The sequence below is a fragment of the Lissotriton helveticus genome, chromosome 5_1, assembly GCF_964261635.1.
Source record: "Lissotriton helveticus chromosome 5_1, aLisHel1.1, whole genome shotgun sequence".
Classification (NCBI taxonomy): Eukaryota; Metazoa; Chordata; class Amphibia; order Caudata; family Salamandridae; genus Lissotriton; species Lissotriton helveticus.
This window is the reverse complement of record NC_136065.1, coordinates 1,810,164,245-1,810,176,825: the sequence shown is the minus strand read 5'-3', so window position 1 is coordinate 1,810,176,825 and position 12,581 is coordinate 1,810,164,245. Positions and strand designations below refer to the sequence as shown.

The 12,581-nt window shown below is 46.8% G+C and overlaps 1 protein-coding gene across 5 annotated transcripts in view; it reads right to left on the bottom strand.

Moving 5' to 3' along the window:
• The window catches only part of GJC1 (gap junction protein gamma 1), a 346,863-nt gene that overhangs the window by 21,948 nt on the left and 312,334 nt on the right, over window positions 1-12,581 (bottom strand). The gene's annotated exons all lie outside the window — the stretch shown is intronic.

The following is a 12,581-nucleotide window of genomic DNA, read 5'->3' as shown; positions in this document are numbered from 1 at the left end:
GACTTCGACGGTGGCCTGATCAGGTCCCTCGACGCCGAACGTCGACGTCGCCTCGACCCAGAGCCCTGGGGAGACGGGGAACAGACTGCAGACATCCCTCTCGACGTCGTGGTCGGTGCAATCGACGCCGTCGGAGAATGGGGACGTTTGCTGGTCTTCCTGCCCCTGGGGAGCCCCCCAGAGGCCTCAGCATGGGCAGATGAAGCCCCTCCAGACCCACCTTGTGCCTTCCGTCTTCTGTCTTCAAGGCCCTGAAGCCTGATCTTCATCCTATCCCTCAGGGTCCTGCTAGAGAAACCCTGGCAGATGTCACACTCCTCTGGGACATGGGATGAAGGAAGGCAGAAGATACACACCTCGTGTGGGTCAGACTTGGCCTTCTTCCTGGAACACTCAGGGCATTTGTTGAATAATGCACACCAATAAACCCTTCAAAAGGGAGAGCACAATGCTCTAGGGTCCTGCTTGCAGGAGCCGGAAAAAATAGCTGAAAGTAAAAGGGACCTGCAGTGCATTCTGGGATACTGTGAAGTTCTGGAAAGTTCTCTTAAAGGCACAGTATCCTGTTCTGAGCCACATAATGGCAGCCTATGGGGCTTGTCTGTCCATGTCTTCCTCTCTATCATTCCAGAGGGTTTTTGCTGATAAAGCAAGGGAAATCTGGAAAGGCTTTGCTGTTTGTGGATTTTTGGTGGAATTTCTAGTTGAAGTACTGGACAGTGTAGCCTGTGGATCTGTCTTTAATTCTCTCTTAAGTGTCTGTGCAGTTCTGCATTTTTCGACACCTTAAGAGATTATTTTTGATTGCTCCGGGGTCCACGGACATGGGCGGGACTATTCACTAGATTATGACTATACACAGAGATCCCCTACTACAGAAGTATAGCAGTATCTCCCCTAGCGGTGGCCGCCTGTGCCAGCTGCAGCAGTCTGGAAAAGGGTTTTGAGACAGCCTGTCCTACAACAGCTTGCTGTTTGGAGTGTACATCTACGCAGTAGTGTTTGGTAAATGTATGTATGGTTGACCATGTGGCTGCTTCGCAAATTTCGTGTAAAGGGGTATTTCCTAGGAAAGCCATGGATGCCCCTAGTTTGCGTGTAGAATGCGCCCTAGTGGGAACTGTTAATGTGCGTTTTGCTTTTAAATAACATATCTGAATGCACTTAACGATCCATCTGGCTATCCCTGATTTTGAGATAGGGTTGCCTTTGTGTTGCGGTGAGAAAGCAACAAACAGCTGTTTTGTTTTTCAAAATGCCTTTGTTCTATCTATATAGTATAGCAGAGCTCTTTTGACATCTAGAGTATGCAAGGCCCTTTCAGCTACTGTCTGTGGGTTTTGAAAGAACACTGGCAGTTCTATTGTTTGATTTATATGAAAATGGGATATCACCTTTGGCATGAATTTAGGGTTTGTTCTGAGAACTACTCTATCTGCATGTACTTGAATGAATGGCTCTTGAATAGTTAGGACTTGTAGCTCGCTAACTCTTCGAAGTGAAGTAATGGCAACTAGGAAAGCCACCTTCCAAGTAAGAAATTGTAGTTCGCATGAGTGTAGTGGTTCAAAGGGTGGTCCCATAAGTCTGGTTAAAACGATGTTTAGATTCCAGACAGGTGAAGGTGGGTGTTTTGGTGGAATCACTCGTTTTGAGTCCTTCCATGAATGCCTTTATAGCTGGCACTCTAAACAGTGAGAGGTGTTGTCTGTTTTGGAGGTATGCTGCCAACGCAGCCAAATGTATCCTGATGGATGAGTAGGCTAAAATGCAACGCTGTAGGTGCAAAAGATAGCAAATGATGTTTTGTGTAGAAGCATCTAATGGGTTTATGTCGTTGTTTCTGCAGTAAATGACGAAAACGTTTCCACTTTGCTGCATAACATGCCCTGGTAGTGGGTCTTCTTGCCTCTTTGATAATATTCATGCAGTCTGGAGGCAAGTTGAGGTATCCAAATTCTAGGATTTCAGGAGCCAGATCGCCAGGTTCAGTTGTTGCGGATCTGGGTGTTGGATTTCGCCACGGTTCTGAGTTAGAAGACTGGGCGTAAGTCGCAGTCTCTGATGAGGCACCACTGACAGTTCTAGGAACGTTGTGTACCATGGTTGCCTTGCCCACGTGGGAGCAGGTAGGATTAGCGTTAGGGAATGTTGGCGCAGTTTGCGTGCCACCAGCGGGATTAACGGTGCTGGGGGAAAAGCATACACAAATTTGCCGGACCAGTTCATCCATATCGCATTTCCCTGCGACTGCGGATGTGGGAACCTGGCGGCAAAGTACTGGCATTTTGTGTTTTCGCTTGTGGCAAACAGATCTATTTCTGGTTGTCCCCACTTCTGGAAGAATGGTTGAAGCACATGTTGACTGTGTCTGCTGAGCAGGTCGGCTACTTGATTGTCCTTGCCTGGGAGGTGTTCTGCCATGAGGAACATGTTCCTCTGAATGGCCCATTCCATATTCTTTGAGCCAGGTGCGACAGCTGAGGGGAGTGTGTCCCTCCCTGTTTTTGAATGTAATACATGGCCGCCATGTCCGTCCGGATCAACACGGTTTTGTTTCTTGAACGCTTTTAGGGCTAGGAAAATTGCCATCAGCTCCAGAAGATTGATGTGCATCTTTTTCTGTTGTATGGTCCATAGTCCCTGGACTGTGTAATGCAGGACATGGGCTCCCCAGCCTAGCAGGGAGGCGTCTGCCTTTATCACTATTTGTGGGACAGGCTCTTGGAACAGTCGCCCTTTGCAAAGGTTTTGTGGATTCCACCAATGTAGAGAGTTGTATGCACGACTGGTCACCAACACTAGGTCTTTTAATTGTCCCTGAGCCTGGTTCCACTGCCTTGCTAGGCAATCCTGTAGCGGCCGCATGTGTAGTCTGGCATGAGGGACTATAAAAATGCACGAGGCCATCATGCCTATTAGTTGCATAAACACCCGAGCTGGCAATGAGTGTTGTGGTCTGAACTTTTGGAGTAACAGTTGCATACTGTTGATCCGTGCTGCGTTTGGGTATGCCTTTGCTGCTAGTGTGTCTATTGTTGCTCCCAGGTACTTTTGTACGTGAGAGGGTTGTAGGTGTGACTTTGGGTAGTTCAACGAGAAGCCTAGACTGTGCAGGAGATGAATGGTCTTTGACATGTGGCTGGCACATTGCGGGGCCGATGGCGCGTGTATTAGCCAATCGTCCAGATATGGGTACACATGAATGTGTTATCTCCTGAGATGTGCCGCCACTGTTGCTAGGCATTTGGTGAACACCCGTGGAGCTGTTGTGACACCAAATGGTAGGACTTTGAACTGGTAGTGTTGTCCTTGAATAGTAAACCTCAGATACTTTCTGTGAGCAGGGTGTATTGGTATATGAAAGTATGCGTCTTTGAGGTCTAGGGTTGCTAGGAAGTCTCCCTGACGCAGCAATGGCAAGACTTGTTGCAGAGTGAGCATGTGGAAATGCTCTGATAGAATGTACAGGTTGAGGGGCCTGAGGTCCAGTATTGGTCTGAGCGAACCGTCCTTTTTGGGAATGAGGAAGAATAGTGAGTACACTCCTGTCCCTTGATGTTGAAGTGGGACTGGTTCTATGGCCCCCTTTTGCAGCATACTGATGACCTCTTGCTGCAGTAATGTTATATGTTCCTGTGACATTGGCCGGTGTATGGGTGGAATGTTGTGTGGTGTTGATGTGAGTTCTAGGCAATAGACATGTTGGATAATTTGCCGAACCCATTTGTCCGTAGTGATGTTTAACCATTGTGTCAGGAATTGTTGTAGTCTTCCCTCCGACCGGTGTTATATGGTCTGCCAAGAAGTCACTTTTTGGTGTTAGTGGAGGATCTATTGGCATTGCCTCCACGACCTCTGCCCTTGTTATTATTACCTCTGTTGGTGTTTTTATTGTAGGTGGATTGCGTATTAGTTTTGTATGTTGAGGTTTGCTGCGATGTGTTACCTCGCGCTCCTCCCCTATAGGTGGAGCGACGAAAGGAGCTTCTGTGTTGCTGGGACTGAAGAGCCCCCATGGACTTTGCAGTCTCAGTGTCCTTGCTCATTTTGTCCAGAATTGAGTCAAATGCTGGACCAAACAGAAAATCTGGATTTATAGGCTGGTTAAGAATTGTAGCCTGTACTTCTTTTTTAAATCCAGATATTCGCAGCCATGCGTGCCTCCTAAGTAGTACGCTTGTGTTAATAGATCTGGCAGCAGTATCTACCGCGTCCAGAGCACATTTAATGGAGGCGTTGGTGATGAGCTTTCACTCCTGTATGAGTTCATCTGCCTGGTGTTTGTACGGCTCAGGTAAGTGTTGGAGAAGTCCCTCTAAGGATTCATAGTGTGCCCTGTTATATCTGGCCAGCAAGGCCTGAGTATTGGCTATTCTCCATGAGTTTGCTGCTTGAGCTGCTACTCTCTTGCCTGATGCTTCTAAGATCTTGGACTCCTTGTCAGGAGGAGCAGCCTCTCCAGTAGTTTGTGAGTTTGCACGCTTTCGTGCGTTGGATACCACTAAAGAATCTAGAGGTAGTTGCCCTTTGATGTAAGTAGGGTCTACTGGTGCTGCCCTATACTTTTTTTCTATCCTTGGGTTGATGACACGTGTCCTAGCAGTGTCCTTGAAGATGTCAGGAGCGTGCTTTAGGACGCCCTTTAACATAGGGAGCGTTTTGACGCTTTTTTCTGACGAAGCTAGTGTATCGAATAGAAAATCTTCCTCTATAGCATCTGAGTGCATGTCTACATTATGGTAGCTTGCTGCTCTATCTATTAGAGAGTTAAATGCCACTGTGTCTTCTGTGGGTGATGGTTTAACTGGGTACACTGCAGGGTCTGTAATGGGTAGAGTCCCCTCATTGTCTGGCTCACCCCCCCACCCCATGGTTGTGAATTGGGGTCTATATCTGGGTTTTGTGGATATCCGAAACCCACGTCTGCATCCTGATGGGTTATGGTCAGAGAGTGCAGGTGAGTATGAGGCATATGGAGTAGTAGGCATAGCTGGAGAGATAGGCTGGAAAAGAATAGGAGAGGTAGCACAGTCCCTTTTCTTTTTGAGAGGAATTCTTGAAAAAGTCTTCAGCAGGAGCTGGCCTTTTCTTCTTGGTATAAACAGTCACTTTCCCAGTATTTGGGTCAATATATAGTTTTGACTGATCCTCTGTGGATGGGTCTGGATGGATGAGCTCCTCTTCCACAGTGGTGTGTCTTGGCGCCGATGTCTTTGGCTTGACCTTTTTCGGTTCGATGCCTTTGGCTGGTTGGACCGGTTTTGGAGCCTGCATCGGTTTTTGAGGGTTTCCGACAGTTTTTGTCGGTCCGATATCCTTTCCGGGTTTTGGCACTTGTTTCGGACCGACGGGTTTTGTCGGTTCGGCAACGTCTTTAGGCTTTAGAGGTGTACTCGGAGCCTGCGGCTTTGGCTCAATGCCCTTCTTCGGATCGATGGGCTTCGGCTCGATGGGTTTGGTCTGGAGAACCTTAGGTTTCGGTTCGACGACCGTCTTGGGCGTAGCCCTTTTGTCTTTGGTGAAAGGCTTTTTCCCTTTTTCGCCGATCGAAGTCGATTTTTTCGATTCGACGGTCTTGGGCCCTCGAAGTTTTTTCTGGAATGGTGGCCTTCGGCTCGGCGCCCTTTGGTTTTGTGGCCTTCGGGTCGACGACGTTCGGTCCGAAGACGGTCGTGTCGATGACTTTCGGTTTCGATGGAGCCGGCCTTGGAGTACGTGTCTCAGAAGGCTCTTTTTGTATGTTCTTAGCCGGGCGGTATGGCGGGGCTATAGAACCAGTTTTTTTATCTTGGCTAAGGCCTAATGGCGATGCCTCGACCTGAGCCTCTGATATAGATGTAGTGTCTATATGGGGCGGTGTACTCACGGTTCGCCCCTGGTTGTCATCGGAGTCGTCTTCGACAGCTACGATGTCTTGATCATAGTCTTCGATATCGACGATTTGTTCTTCTTCGTCGATATAGTAATCAGAGTTGTTGTCGGAGTATTGATCGTCTTGATCCGAGTATTCGGCGTGGCCTAGTTCTTCCTCATCGTCGAAGATATTCTCGGGCTCCGGTGCCGACCTCTGCATTTCTTGCCTCGCTGCCCGCTGATTCCATATTGTCTTTTTGGATCGGAACTGGGCACAGGCTAGACAATTATCTTCGTTACACGTGGTGTCGAGAAGGCCTAACGGCCCGATGCGACGACCGGAGTGCAAACAAATGTCGAAGAAAGTCTTTCGGTACCGATCGAAACAATACCGACGAAAGCGAAGGCCTTTTGGCCTTTTAGAAAAGTTTTCTTTGATTCCGAACTTGGAGTTCTGGAAGGTTCATCCGAACCCAATGGCGGAAAAAAACAATCTGAGGATGGAGTGGATGCCCATGCGCACTGTAGTCCGAGGGAGGAGCCACCTATCTCGTGATACTTCGAAGACTCTTCCAGGACAACAATGTGCAATCATCCGGACCCAACACTAGGCGGCGATCTATGCACAGATATGAATTCAGCAGCCCACATGCCTTGAACAGATGTGTCATAACCACCGATGTGATTTTTTTGAAGTCCAAAGGGGCCAATGTTCAAAGATCAGTATGATAAATTTAAAGTAGTCTGACCCCGGGTTGGTACATGAAAGTACACATCATGCAGGTCCAGCATCCTGTCTTCAGTATTCAAGGCCTGCAGAGCCTGAGCAACCTTCATCATTTTGAACTCCTTCAACTCAGAGGTCTAAAATCAGGCTTAGCGGACAATACTTCTTGGGTGCCAAAAGTACTAGAAGTATTACCCCAGTCCTTTCGTCTCTGGCAGCAGTTTGTGTGCCTCTTTGGCAGCAACATCAAGGAATGATCTAACACCGGCTGACAGTAAACTGGTGACCAGAAATTGAAGGGCATACACAATTTGAATAATTTGAAAGAGACACACTGGTCCGTTGTGATGGAGCGCCAGCAAATCAGGCAATGCTGAATTTTGAAGCCAACCAGTCTCAACATTTAATTTGAAGGTGAATGAAAGAGGCTTGGCAAAGCTGTCTGGCACAACGGAGGACAAGGAATGTTACTGCTTCTGTTGGCCTTGACACTCAAAAACTGTCCAACTTCTGCCATCATGAAAAGTCTGCGTAGATTACTGTATAGGTTGAGAGGATCATTCTGGCAATACTCAAGAATCCTTGAGTATCCACTTACCTTCTTGTTGATGGAATCGGCAAGCAGCAGAAAGAAACAATTGAGCGGGACAGAGCTCTGCCATCTTTACATTTCTCCAAGGACATAACAGCTTTCTAGCTAAACAGCTTAGAATCATACCTGTTAGGAAAGCCTGGAAGTTCCCCGAGAATGCAGTGGAATGCATCAAAGTATTGTTGTCCTAGGATGATGCTGGTGCCAATAGTACTGGTAACAGAACCCATACTGTCCAGAGAGGCAGGAAAACTGGAGGAAAGCCTCCATAATCCCCATAATTTACTTTGGTAATCGCATAACTCAACAAGGGTCCTGATAAGAGACCGGTGACAGATCTAAAGCAATCAGAATTGTAGCCAGTGCCCAAGGGAGGACCAGAAGGTGGGGTCTGCTGCACAGGGGTGGCGGCCTGGTTCAGCACCATCAGCATAGTGGACTGCCTCATTCCTCATTCTATTCTTTTTGCTGTAGGATCTACCCAGGTGCTCAGAAAGGGATTCAGCCATGATGTAGACGTGAGAGCAAAGTTATCTTCATAGTGACTCTTTCACTCCTTGCTTGGAGGCTCTCTCCCATTTTCAACACCCCCTCACCAACCACTCATACACTTACTAAAAATACACATTGATAGACTCATTTTTAATTTCCTGAACTACAGTAGGTGCGCATTCACAAGGAGAAGATATGACATAATATAATGCATGCATATGCTTGAAATTAGTTGTAGAAGAGAATACTTTGGTTTCGACATAAAATGGCACAGTATTGTAGGAGGAATAACAAACACACTTACCATAAAAATAGTCTTATCCTTTCATGTCACTTTTTTGCCATAAGAATAATTTTCAAGCTCACATGCTTTAAATTAAGTAGTGCTTCCTATATGCAAGATTCTTCTGTCTCCCAACTACCTCCATAAGCAACGAGTATATCTAATAAAGTAAATCTAATAATGACTATACATTCTACTTGCTTTTATTCCCATTTTATAACACAGCTTGAAAAATGTGTGTAAGCACTTAGATGAGATGAGATAAGTATGTATATGAAAGAAGCAGAAGAAATTGTAGTGCAGGCTAGAATAATAATTAACTGCAGAAACAAGCCAATAAAAGATTGCAATACAGAAAATCAAAACATCTCTCTTCCAATAGTTTCAACTGAGGCTGTGACATAAAACATGCTCTGAGCACTCTGAAAAACTCCTAGAAATCACGGGGCAGGAGGAAACCTGCCCATGCAAACTACTCCCAAGTTGATAATCCCTTCACTTCCCTGAAAGCATCTCAACTGTTAACTCTTTCAGGCTGTGACCAGGAAAGACTGTGAATTGGTGGTGTTCAGACAAAATATCGGAGAAAACATATAATGTGGACAAAATATCATGTCAAGAATATCGAGGACAAAAATATTGTAAAGGTAAGTTTCTATACTTAAGCAAAGTTTTACTACATACAACTCCAGATATATATGCACTGTGACAATATATATATATATATATATATATATATCTATATATACTAGCAGCCCGTCCCGACGTTGTACGGGAGTAATTAGGCTTCAGGGCCCCCGCCCGCCCCGACGTTGTCCGTGGATCCCCCGGAGCCTTCCTCCATATATTGCAGTATTATACCTCTATGTTTACTTTGTACGCTTTTGTAACCTGCACACGTAACTTTTTCCTCCTGTAATGCACAGTTTGGCTCACTTTTTTAATGCTCCGTTTGCTTCCTTTTGCTACCTGCACAGGTCACTTTTTCCTCCTATACCTCTATGTTTACTTTCTACGTTTTTGTAACCTGCACACGTAACTTTTTCCTCCTGTAATGCACCGTTTGGCTCACTTTTGTAATGCTCTGTTTGCTTCCTCTTGCTCACGATGTACGCTTTTGTAACCTGCACACGTAACTTTTTCCTCCAGTAATGCACCGTTTGGCTCACTTTTGTAATGCTCTGTTTGCTTCGTCTTGCTCACGATTTTCATTTTTGATTAATTTTTCCGCCGCTCCTAAATAAATAAATAAATAACCTACCTCAAACGCCGCTCACTGCTCCTCCCCGCCTGTCCGCCGCTCCTCACCGCCTGTCCGCCGCTCCTCACCGCCGCTCCTCACCGCGCCATGTCCGCCGGTCCTCCTCGCGCTCCTGGACGCCGCTCCTCACGTCGGGCATGCACGTCGTGGCCGGCGCTTCTTCCAAGGGACTACTTTTTTAAATAACGTATATTTATTACGTTTATATAGCCTATGTCCATCTGCACACCCTGACGATAACAACGATGTATCGGGTGTGTGGATTGGCGCTGTGGTTCCCGAGTTTACCCGCCTCAAAGGTGCAAAGTTCTTCCTTTATAATAGTAGTATAGATATATATATTCTCACTGAAAAGAACATAGGTTTCATGGCTGTTATAGTTAGCTGGACATTTCACTCGTACAAAACCATTGAAATTCCTCCGTTTTAGTTAGTTCTGCTAACTATAACTGGCGCGCCCGCAATCCACCGCTGATGATGTCACATATTACATCGTTCATGACATGGTCAGTGACATCACTGATGACATCTCAAATGACATCACTGATGTAATCCAGTGCTGGACTCCTAGGTTCAGCACTGGGCCTCTATCTAAAACAGACAAGTAATTACGTTTTTATCGTTGGCACGATTTTTAGAGAATATTTGTAAGTTTCAAAAATCAACACTTAGAAACTTTTTCAGCAAAAAGCAGGCAATGATATCCAATTGAAGGAAATTCAAGTTACTGATAAGCACGGTTAGAATTACCTATCAGGATCAGTACTGGGCTCAAAGATGCAGCACTGAGGTCTCTCCAGATAACAGGTGAGTAAATCGGAATTCGTAGTTCGGCTGATTTTAGAGGAATATTTTAAAGTTCCAAAACTCCACACTTAGAAGAATTTCCAAGTGAAACCAGTCAATGTTAGCCTATGGAAGGAAATTCAAGTTACTGGTAAGTAAGGTTAGAAATACTTTTCAAGATCAGTGCTGGGCTCAAAGATGCAGCACTGAGGTCTCTCCTGATAATAGGTGAGTAAATTGGAATTCGGCTGATTTTAGAGGAATATTTGCAAATGGTAAAGGAAGGGCCTGAGGTGACATGTCTGCAAACATGCCCTTTAGCGTGTTTTAAGTTGGAGAATTAATTCCTCCTCAATCCCAAGGGTCCCTAGGGGCCAGCCTTTTTAAAATTTCTTTAAATTTTTTACATTTTATTTTGGGGAGGGGGGCCACGTGGCCCCCCCCTCCTGGGCCATTTATGGCTCCGGGGACCCCATCCCCCGGGGCCTGGCCTCTCGTTGGGAGACCGTGGTGGGGTCCCCAATGCCCCCACGGTCCCAGCCGGCTCTCCGGCTCCTGTCTCATCTAACATGCTGCTCACCATGTGGAAAAGCAATCAGCTTTGTTTAATTGATGCGAGAGCAGGTTTCCCTGCTCTCGCTTCAATGAAGCAAAGCAGTTTACAGTGACAGGGTGGGAGCCACGAGGCTCCTGCCATGTCATTGCAAACAGCAGTGTCCCGGGGGTGGGCACCACGGGAAACTGCAGGAGCCGGCCCTGAGGGGTGGCGGTCCCCAGGGCCATGACAGGCTCCCGGAGGGGGGCCGCAAAGCCCCCCTCCCAACACTTAGAAAGCCCCAGGTAGTGGTGGTCCCCGTGGCTTGGGGGTCCGTCACGGACCCCCTAATTAGAATTCTTAGGGCCACGTGGAGGTGGTGGTCCCTGACACAGGCTTCTTTGTTTAAAGAAAAGCCCCGGGGGTGGCGGACTGTGAGCCCCCCCACATAATTGTTTAAAGCCCTGGGGGGTGGCGGTCCCCGGAGCTGCGGGGGTCGGGGGGCCTTTGAGCCCCTCCAACCATGAATATTGAAACCCCGGGGTGTGTCGCGCCTCGGAGCTGGGGGGGTGCTGTGAGTCCCCCGGCACATAATTGTTAGAAGCCCCGGGGGGTGGCGGTCCCCGGAGCTGCGGGAGGGGGGGGGTTAGGGGGGCCTTTGAGCCCCTCCAACCATGACTATTGAAGCCCTGGGGTGTGGTGCTCCTTGGAGCTGGGGGGGGGGGACTGTGAGCCCCCCGGGGCTAGGGGGCCCCTCTGGGCCCCCCATTCACATAGAAACATTGCCCCCGGGGCTTGGCTAATTCACAACAAAGCATGGTAGCCCACGCTTCGTTTTTGTTTTTTTATAATCTGCAAGATACGCGCACCCTGCTCGGATTTTGCAGATAAAAAAAACCCCAAAAACATTTTTCTGGCCCTGGGGGTCATTGTGGGACCCCCTGAACCCGCCTAGGGGATCAGGGTGTTTCTACCCTGCCCCCTTTTCGCGTTATTTTCCTAGGTTTCTTGTGCCTCGGTTCTACAGAGGCACAAGATGGCTGCCAACACTTCCTGATTTGGAGTGTTGACCGCCAATTAGAATACAGCTTGTGCTAGGCACAGTGCTCGGATCCTACGCGGCCATAGATATATATCTGTGATTTTAATTGTGATTTTTTCAGGAACTACTGAACGGATTTACACCATTTAAGCAAAAGGCACGAGTCTGAACCAAGGGCTACCTCTTTGCCAAATTTGGTGTAATTCCGTTCAGCAGTTCGGGCTGTAGCCGCGATGAACGATTCCTATGGAAAATTGCATGGGGGAAAACACGACCCTTTTTTCTCAGCCCCTACTTGATGAAACACCCCGAGACTTTCAGGATAAGAGCGGACCGGAGCGCCCCCCCCCCCCCCCCCAAGTTTTGAAAGTTTCGCAAAGATTTGTCAACCGGCGCCAAAGTTATTCCAAAGAGTGTTGCGGATTTCCTATGGATAATAGGTCCTAACTATAACTACCGCCAGTAGGTTATATATATATATATATATATTTATATATTCAAGATACGTAGATGTGGAATTAAGAATAGTAAATCTATACTTGCCAATTTGCATTTACCTTCTCAATATTTTTGTCCTCGATATTTTTGACACAATATTTGTATTTCCGATTATTCTGTCAGTGATCCGAACTGCCCTTTCTCGACTCAGAATTTCCTTTAAGCCTATTGAGCCAGTTATTTGTACCACAGAACATTAGGTTTTTTAATCTGTGCAGCACATTGGCTATAAAGCTGCACGGCCATTACACAATGAAAGAATATGCCTCAAACATTGACTTGGAAATGTTAGCAATGCCTTAGATCATCTGGTGTCTCTGTTGCTCATTATGTTAATGTTTTGATGTCAGGGAAGTTAGGAAGGAAACGACTGGCCTGAGAATGGCTAGACAGGCTACATAAATCATTTCTCATTCCAATGTTGAAACCTAATATATTGACGTTATTGTCAAACAGGCTACAGATCTTTTATTGAAGGTACACATTAAACTTCGTGGCCCAACAGCCTC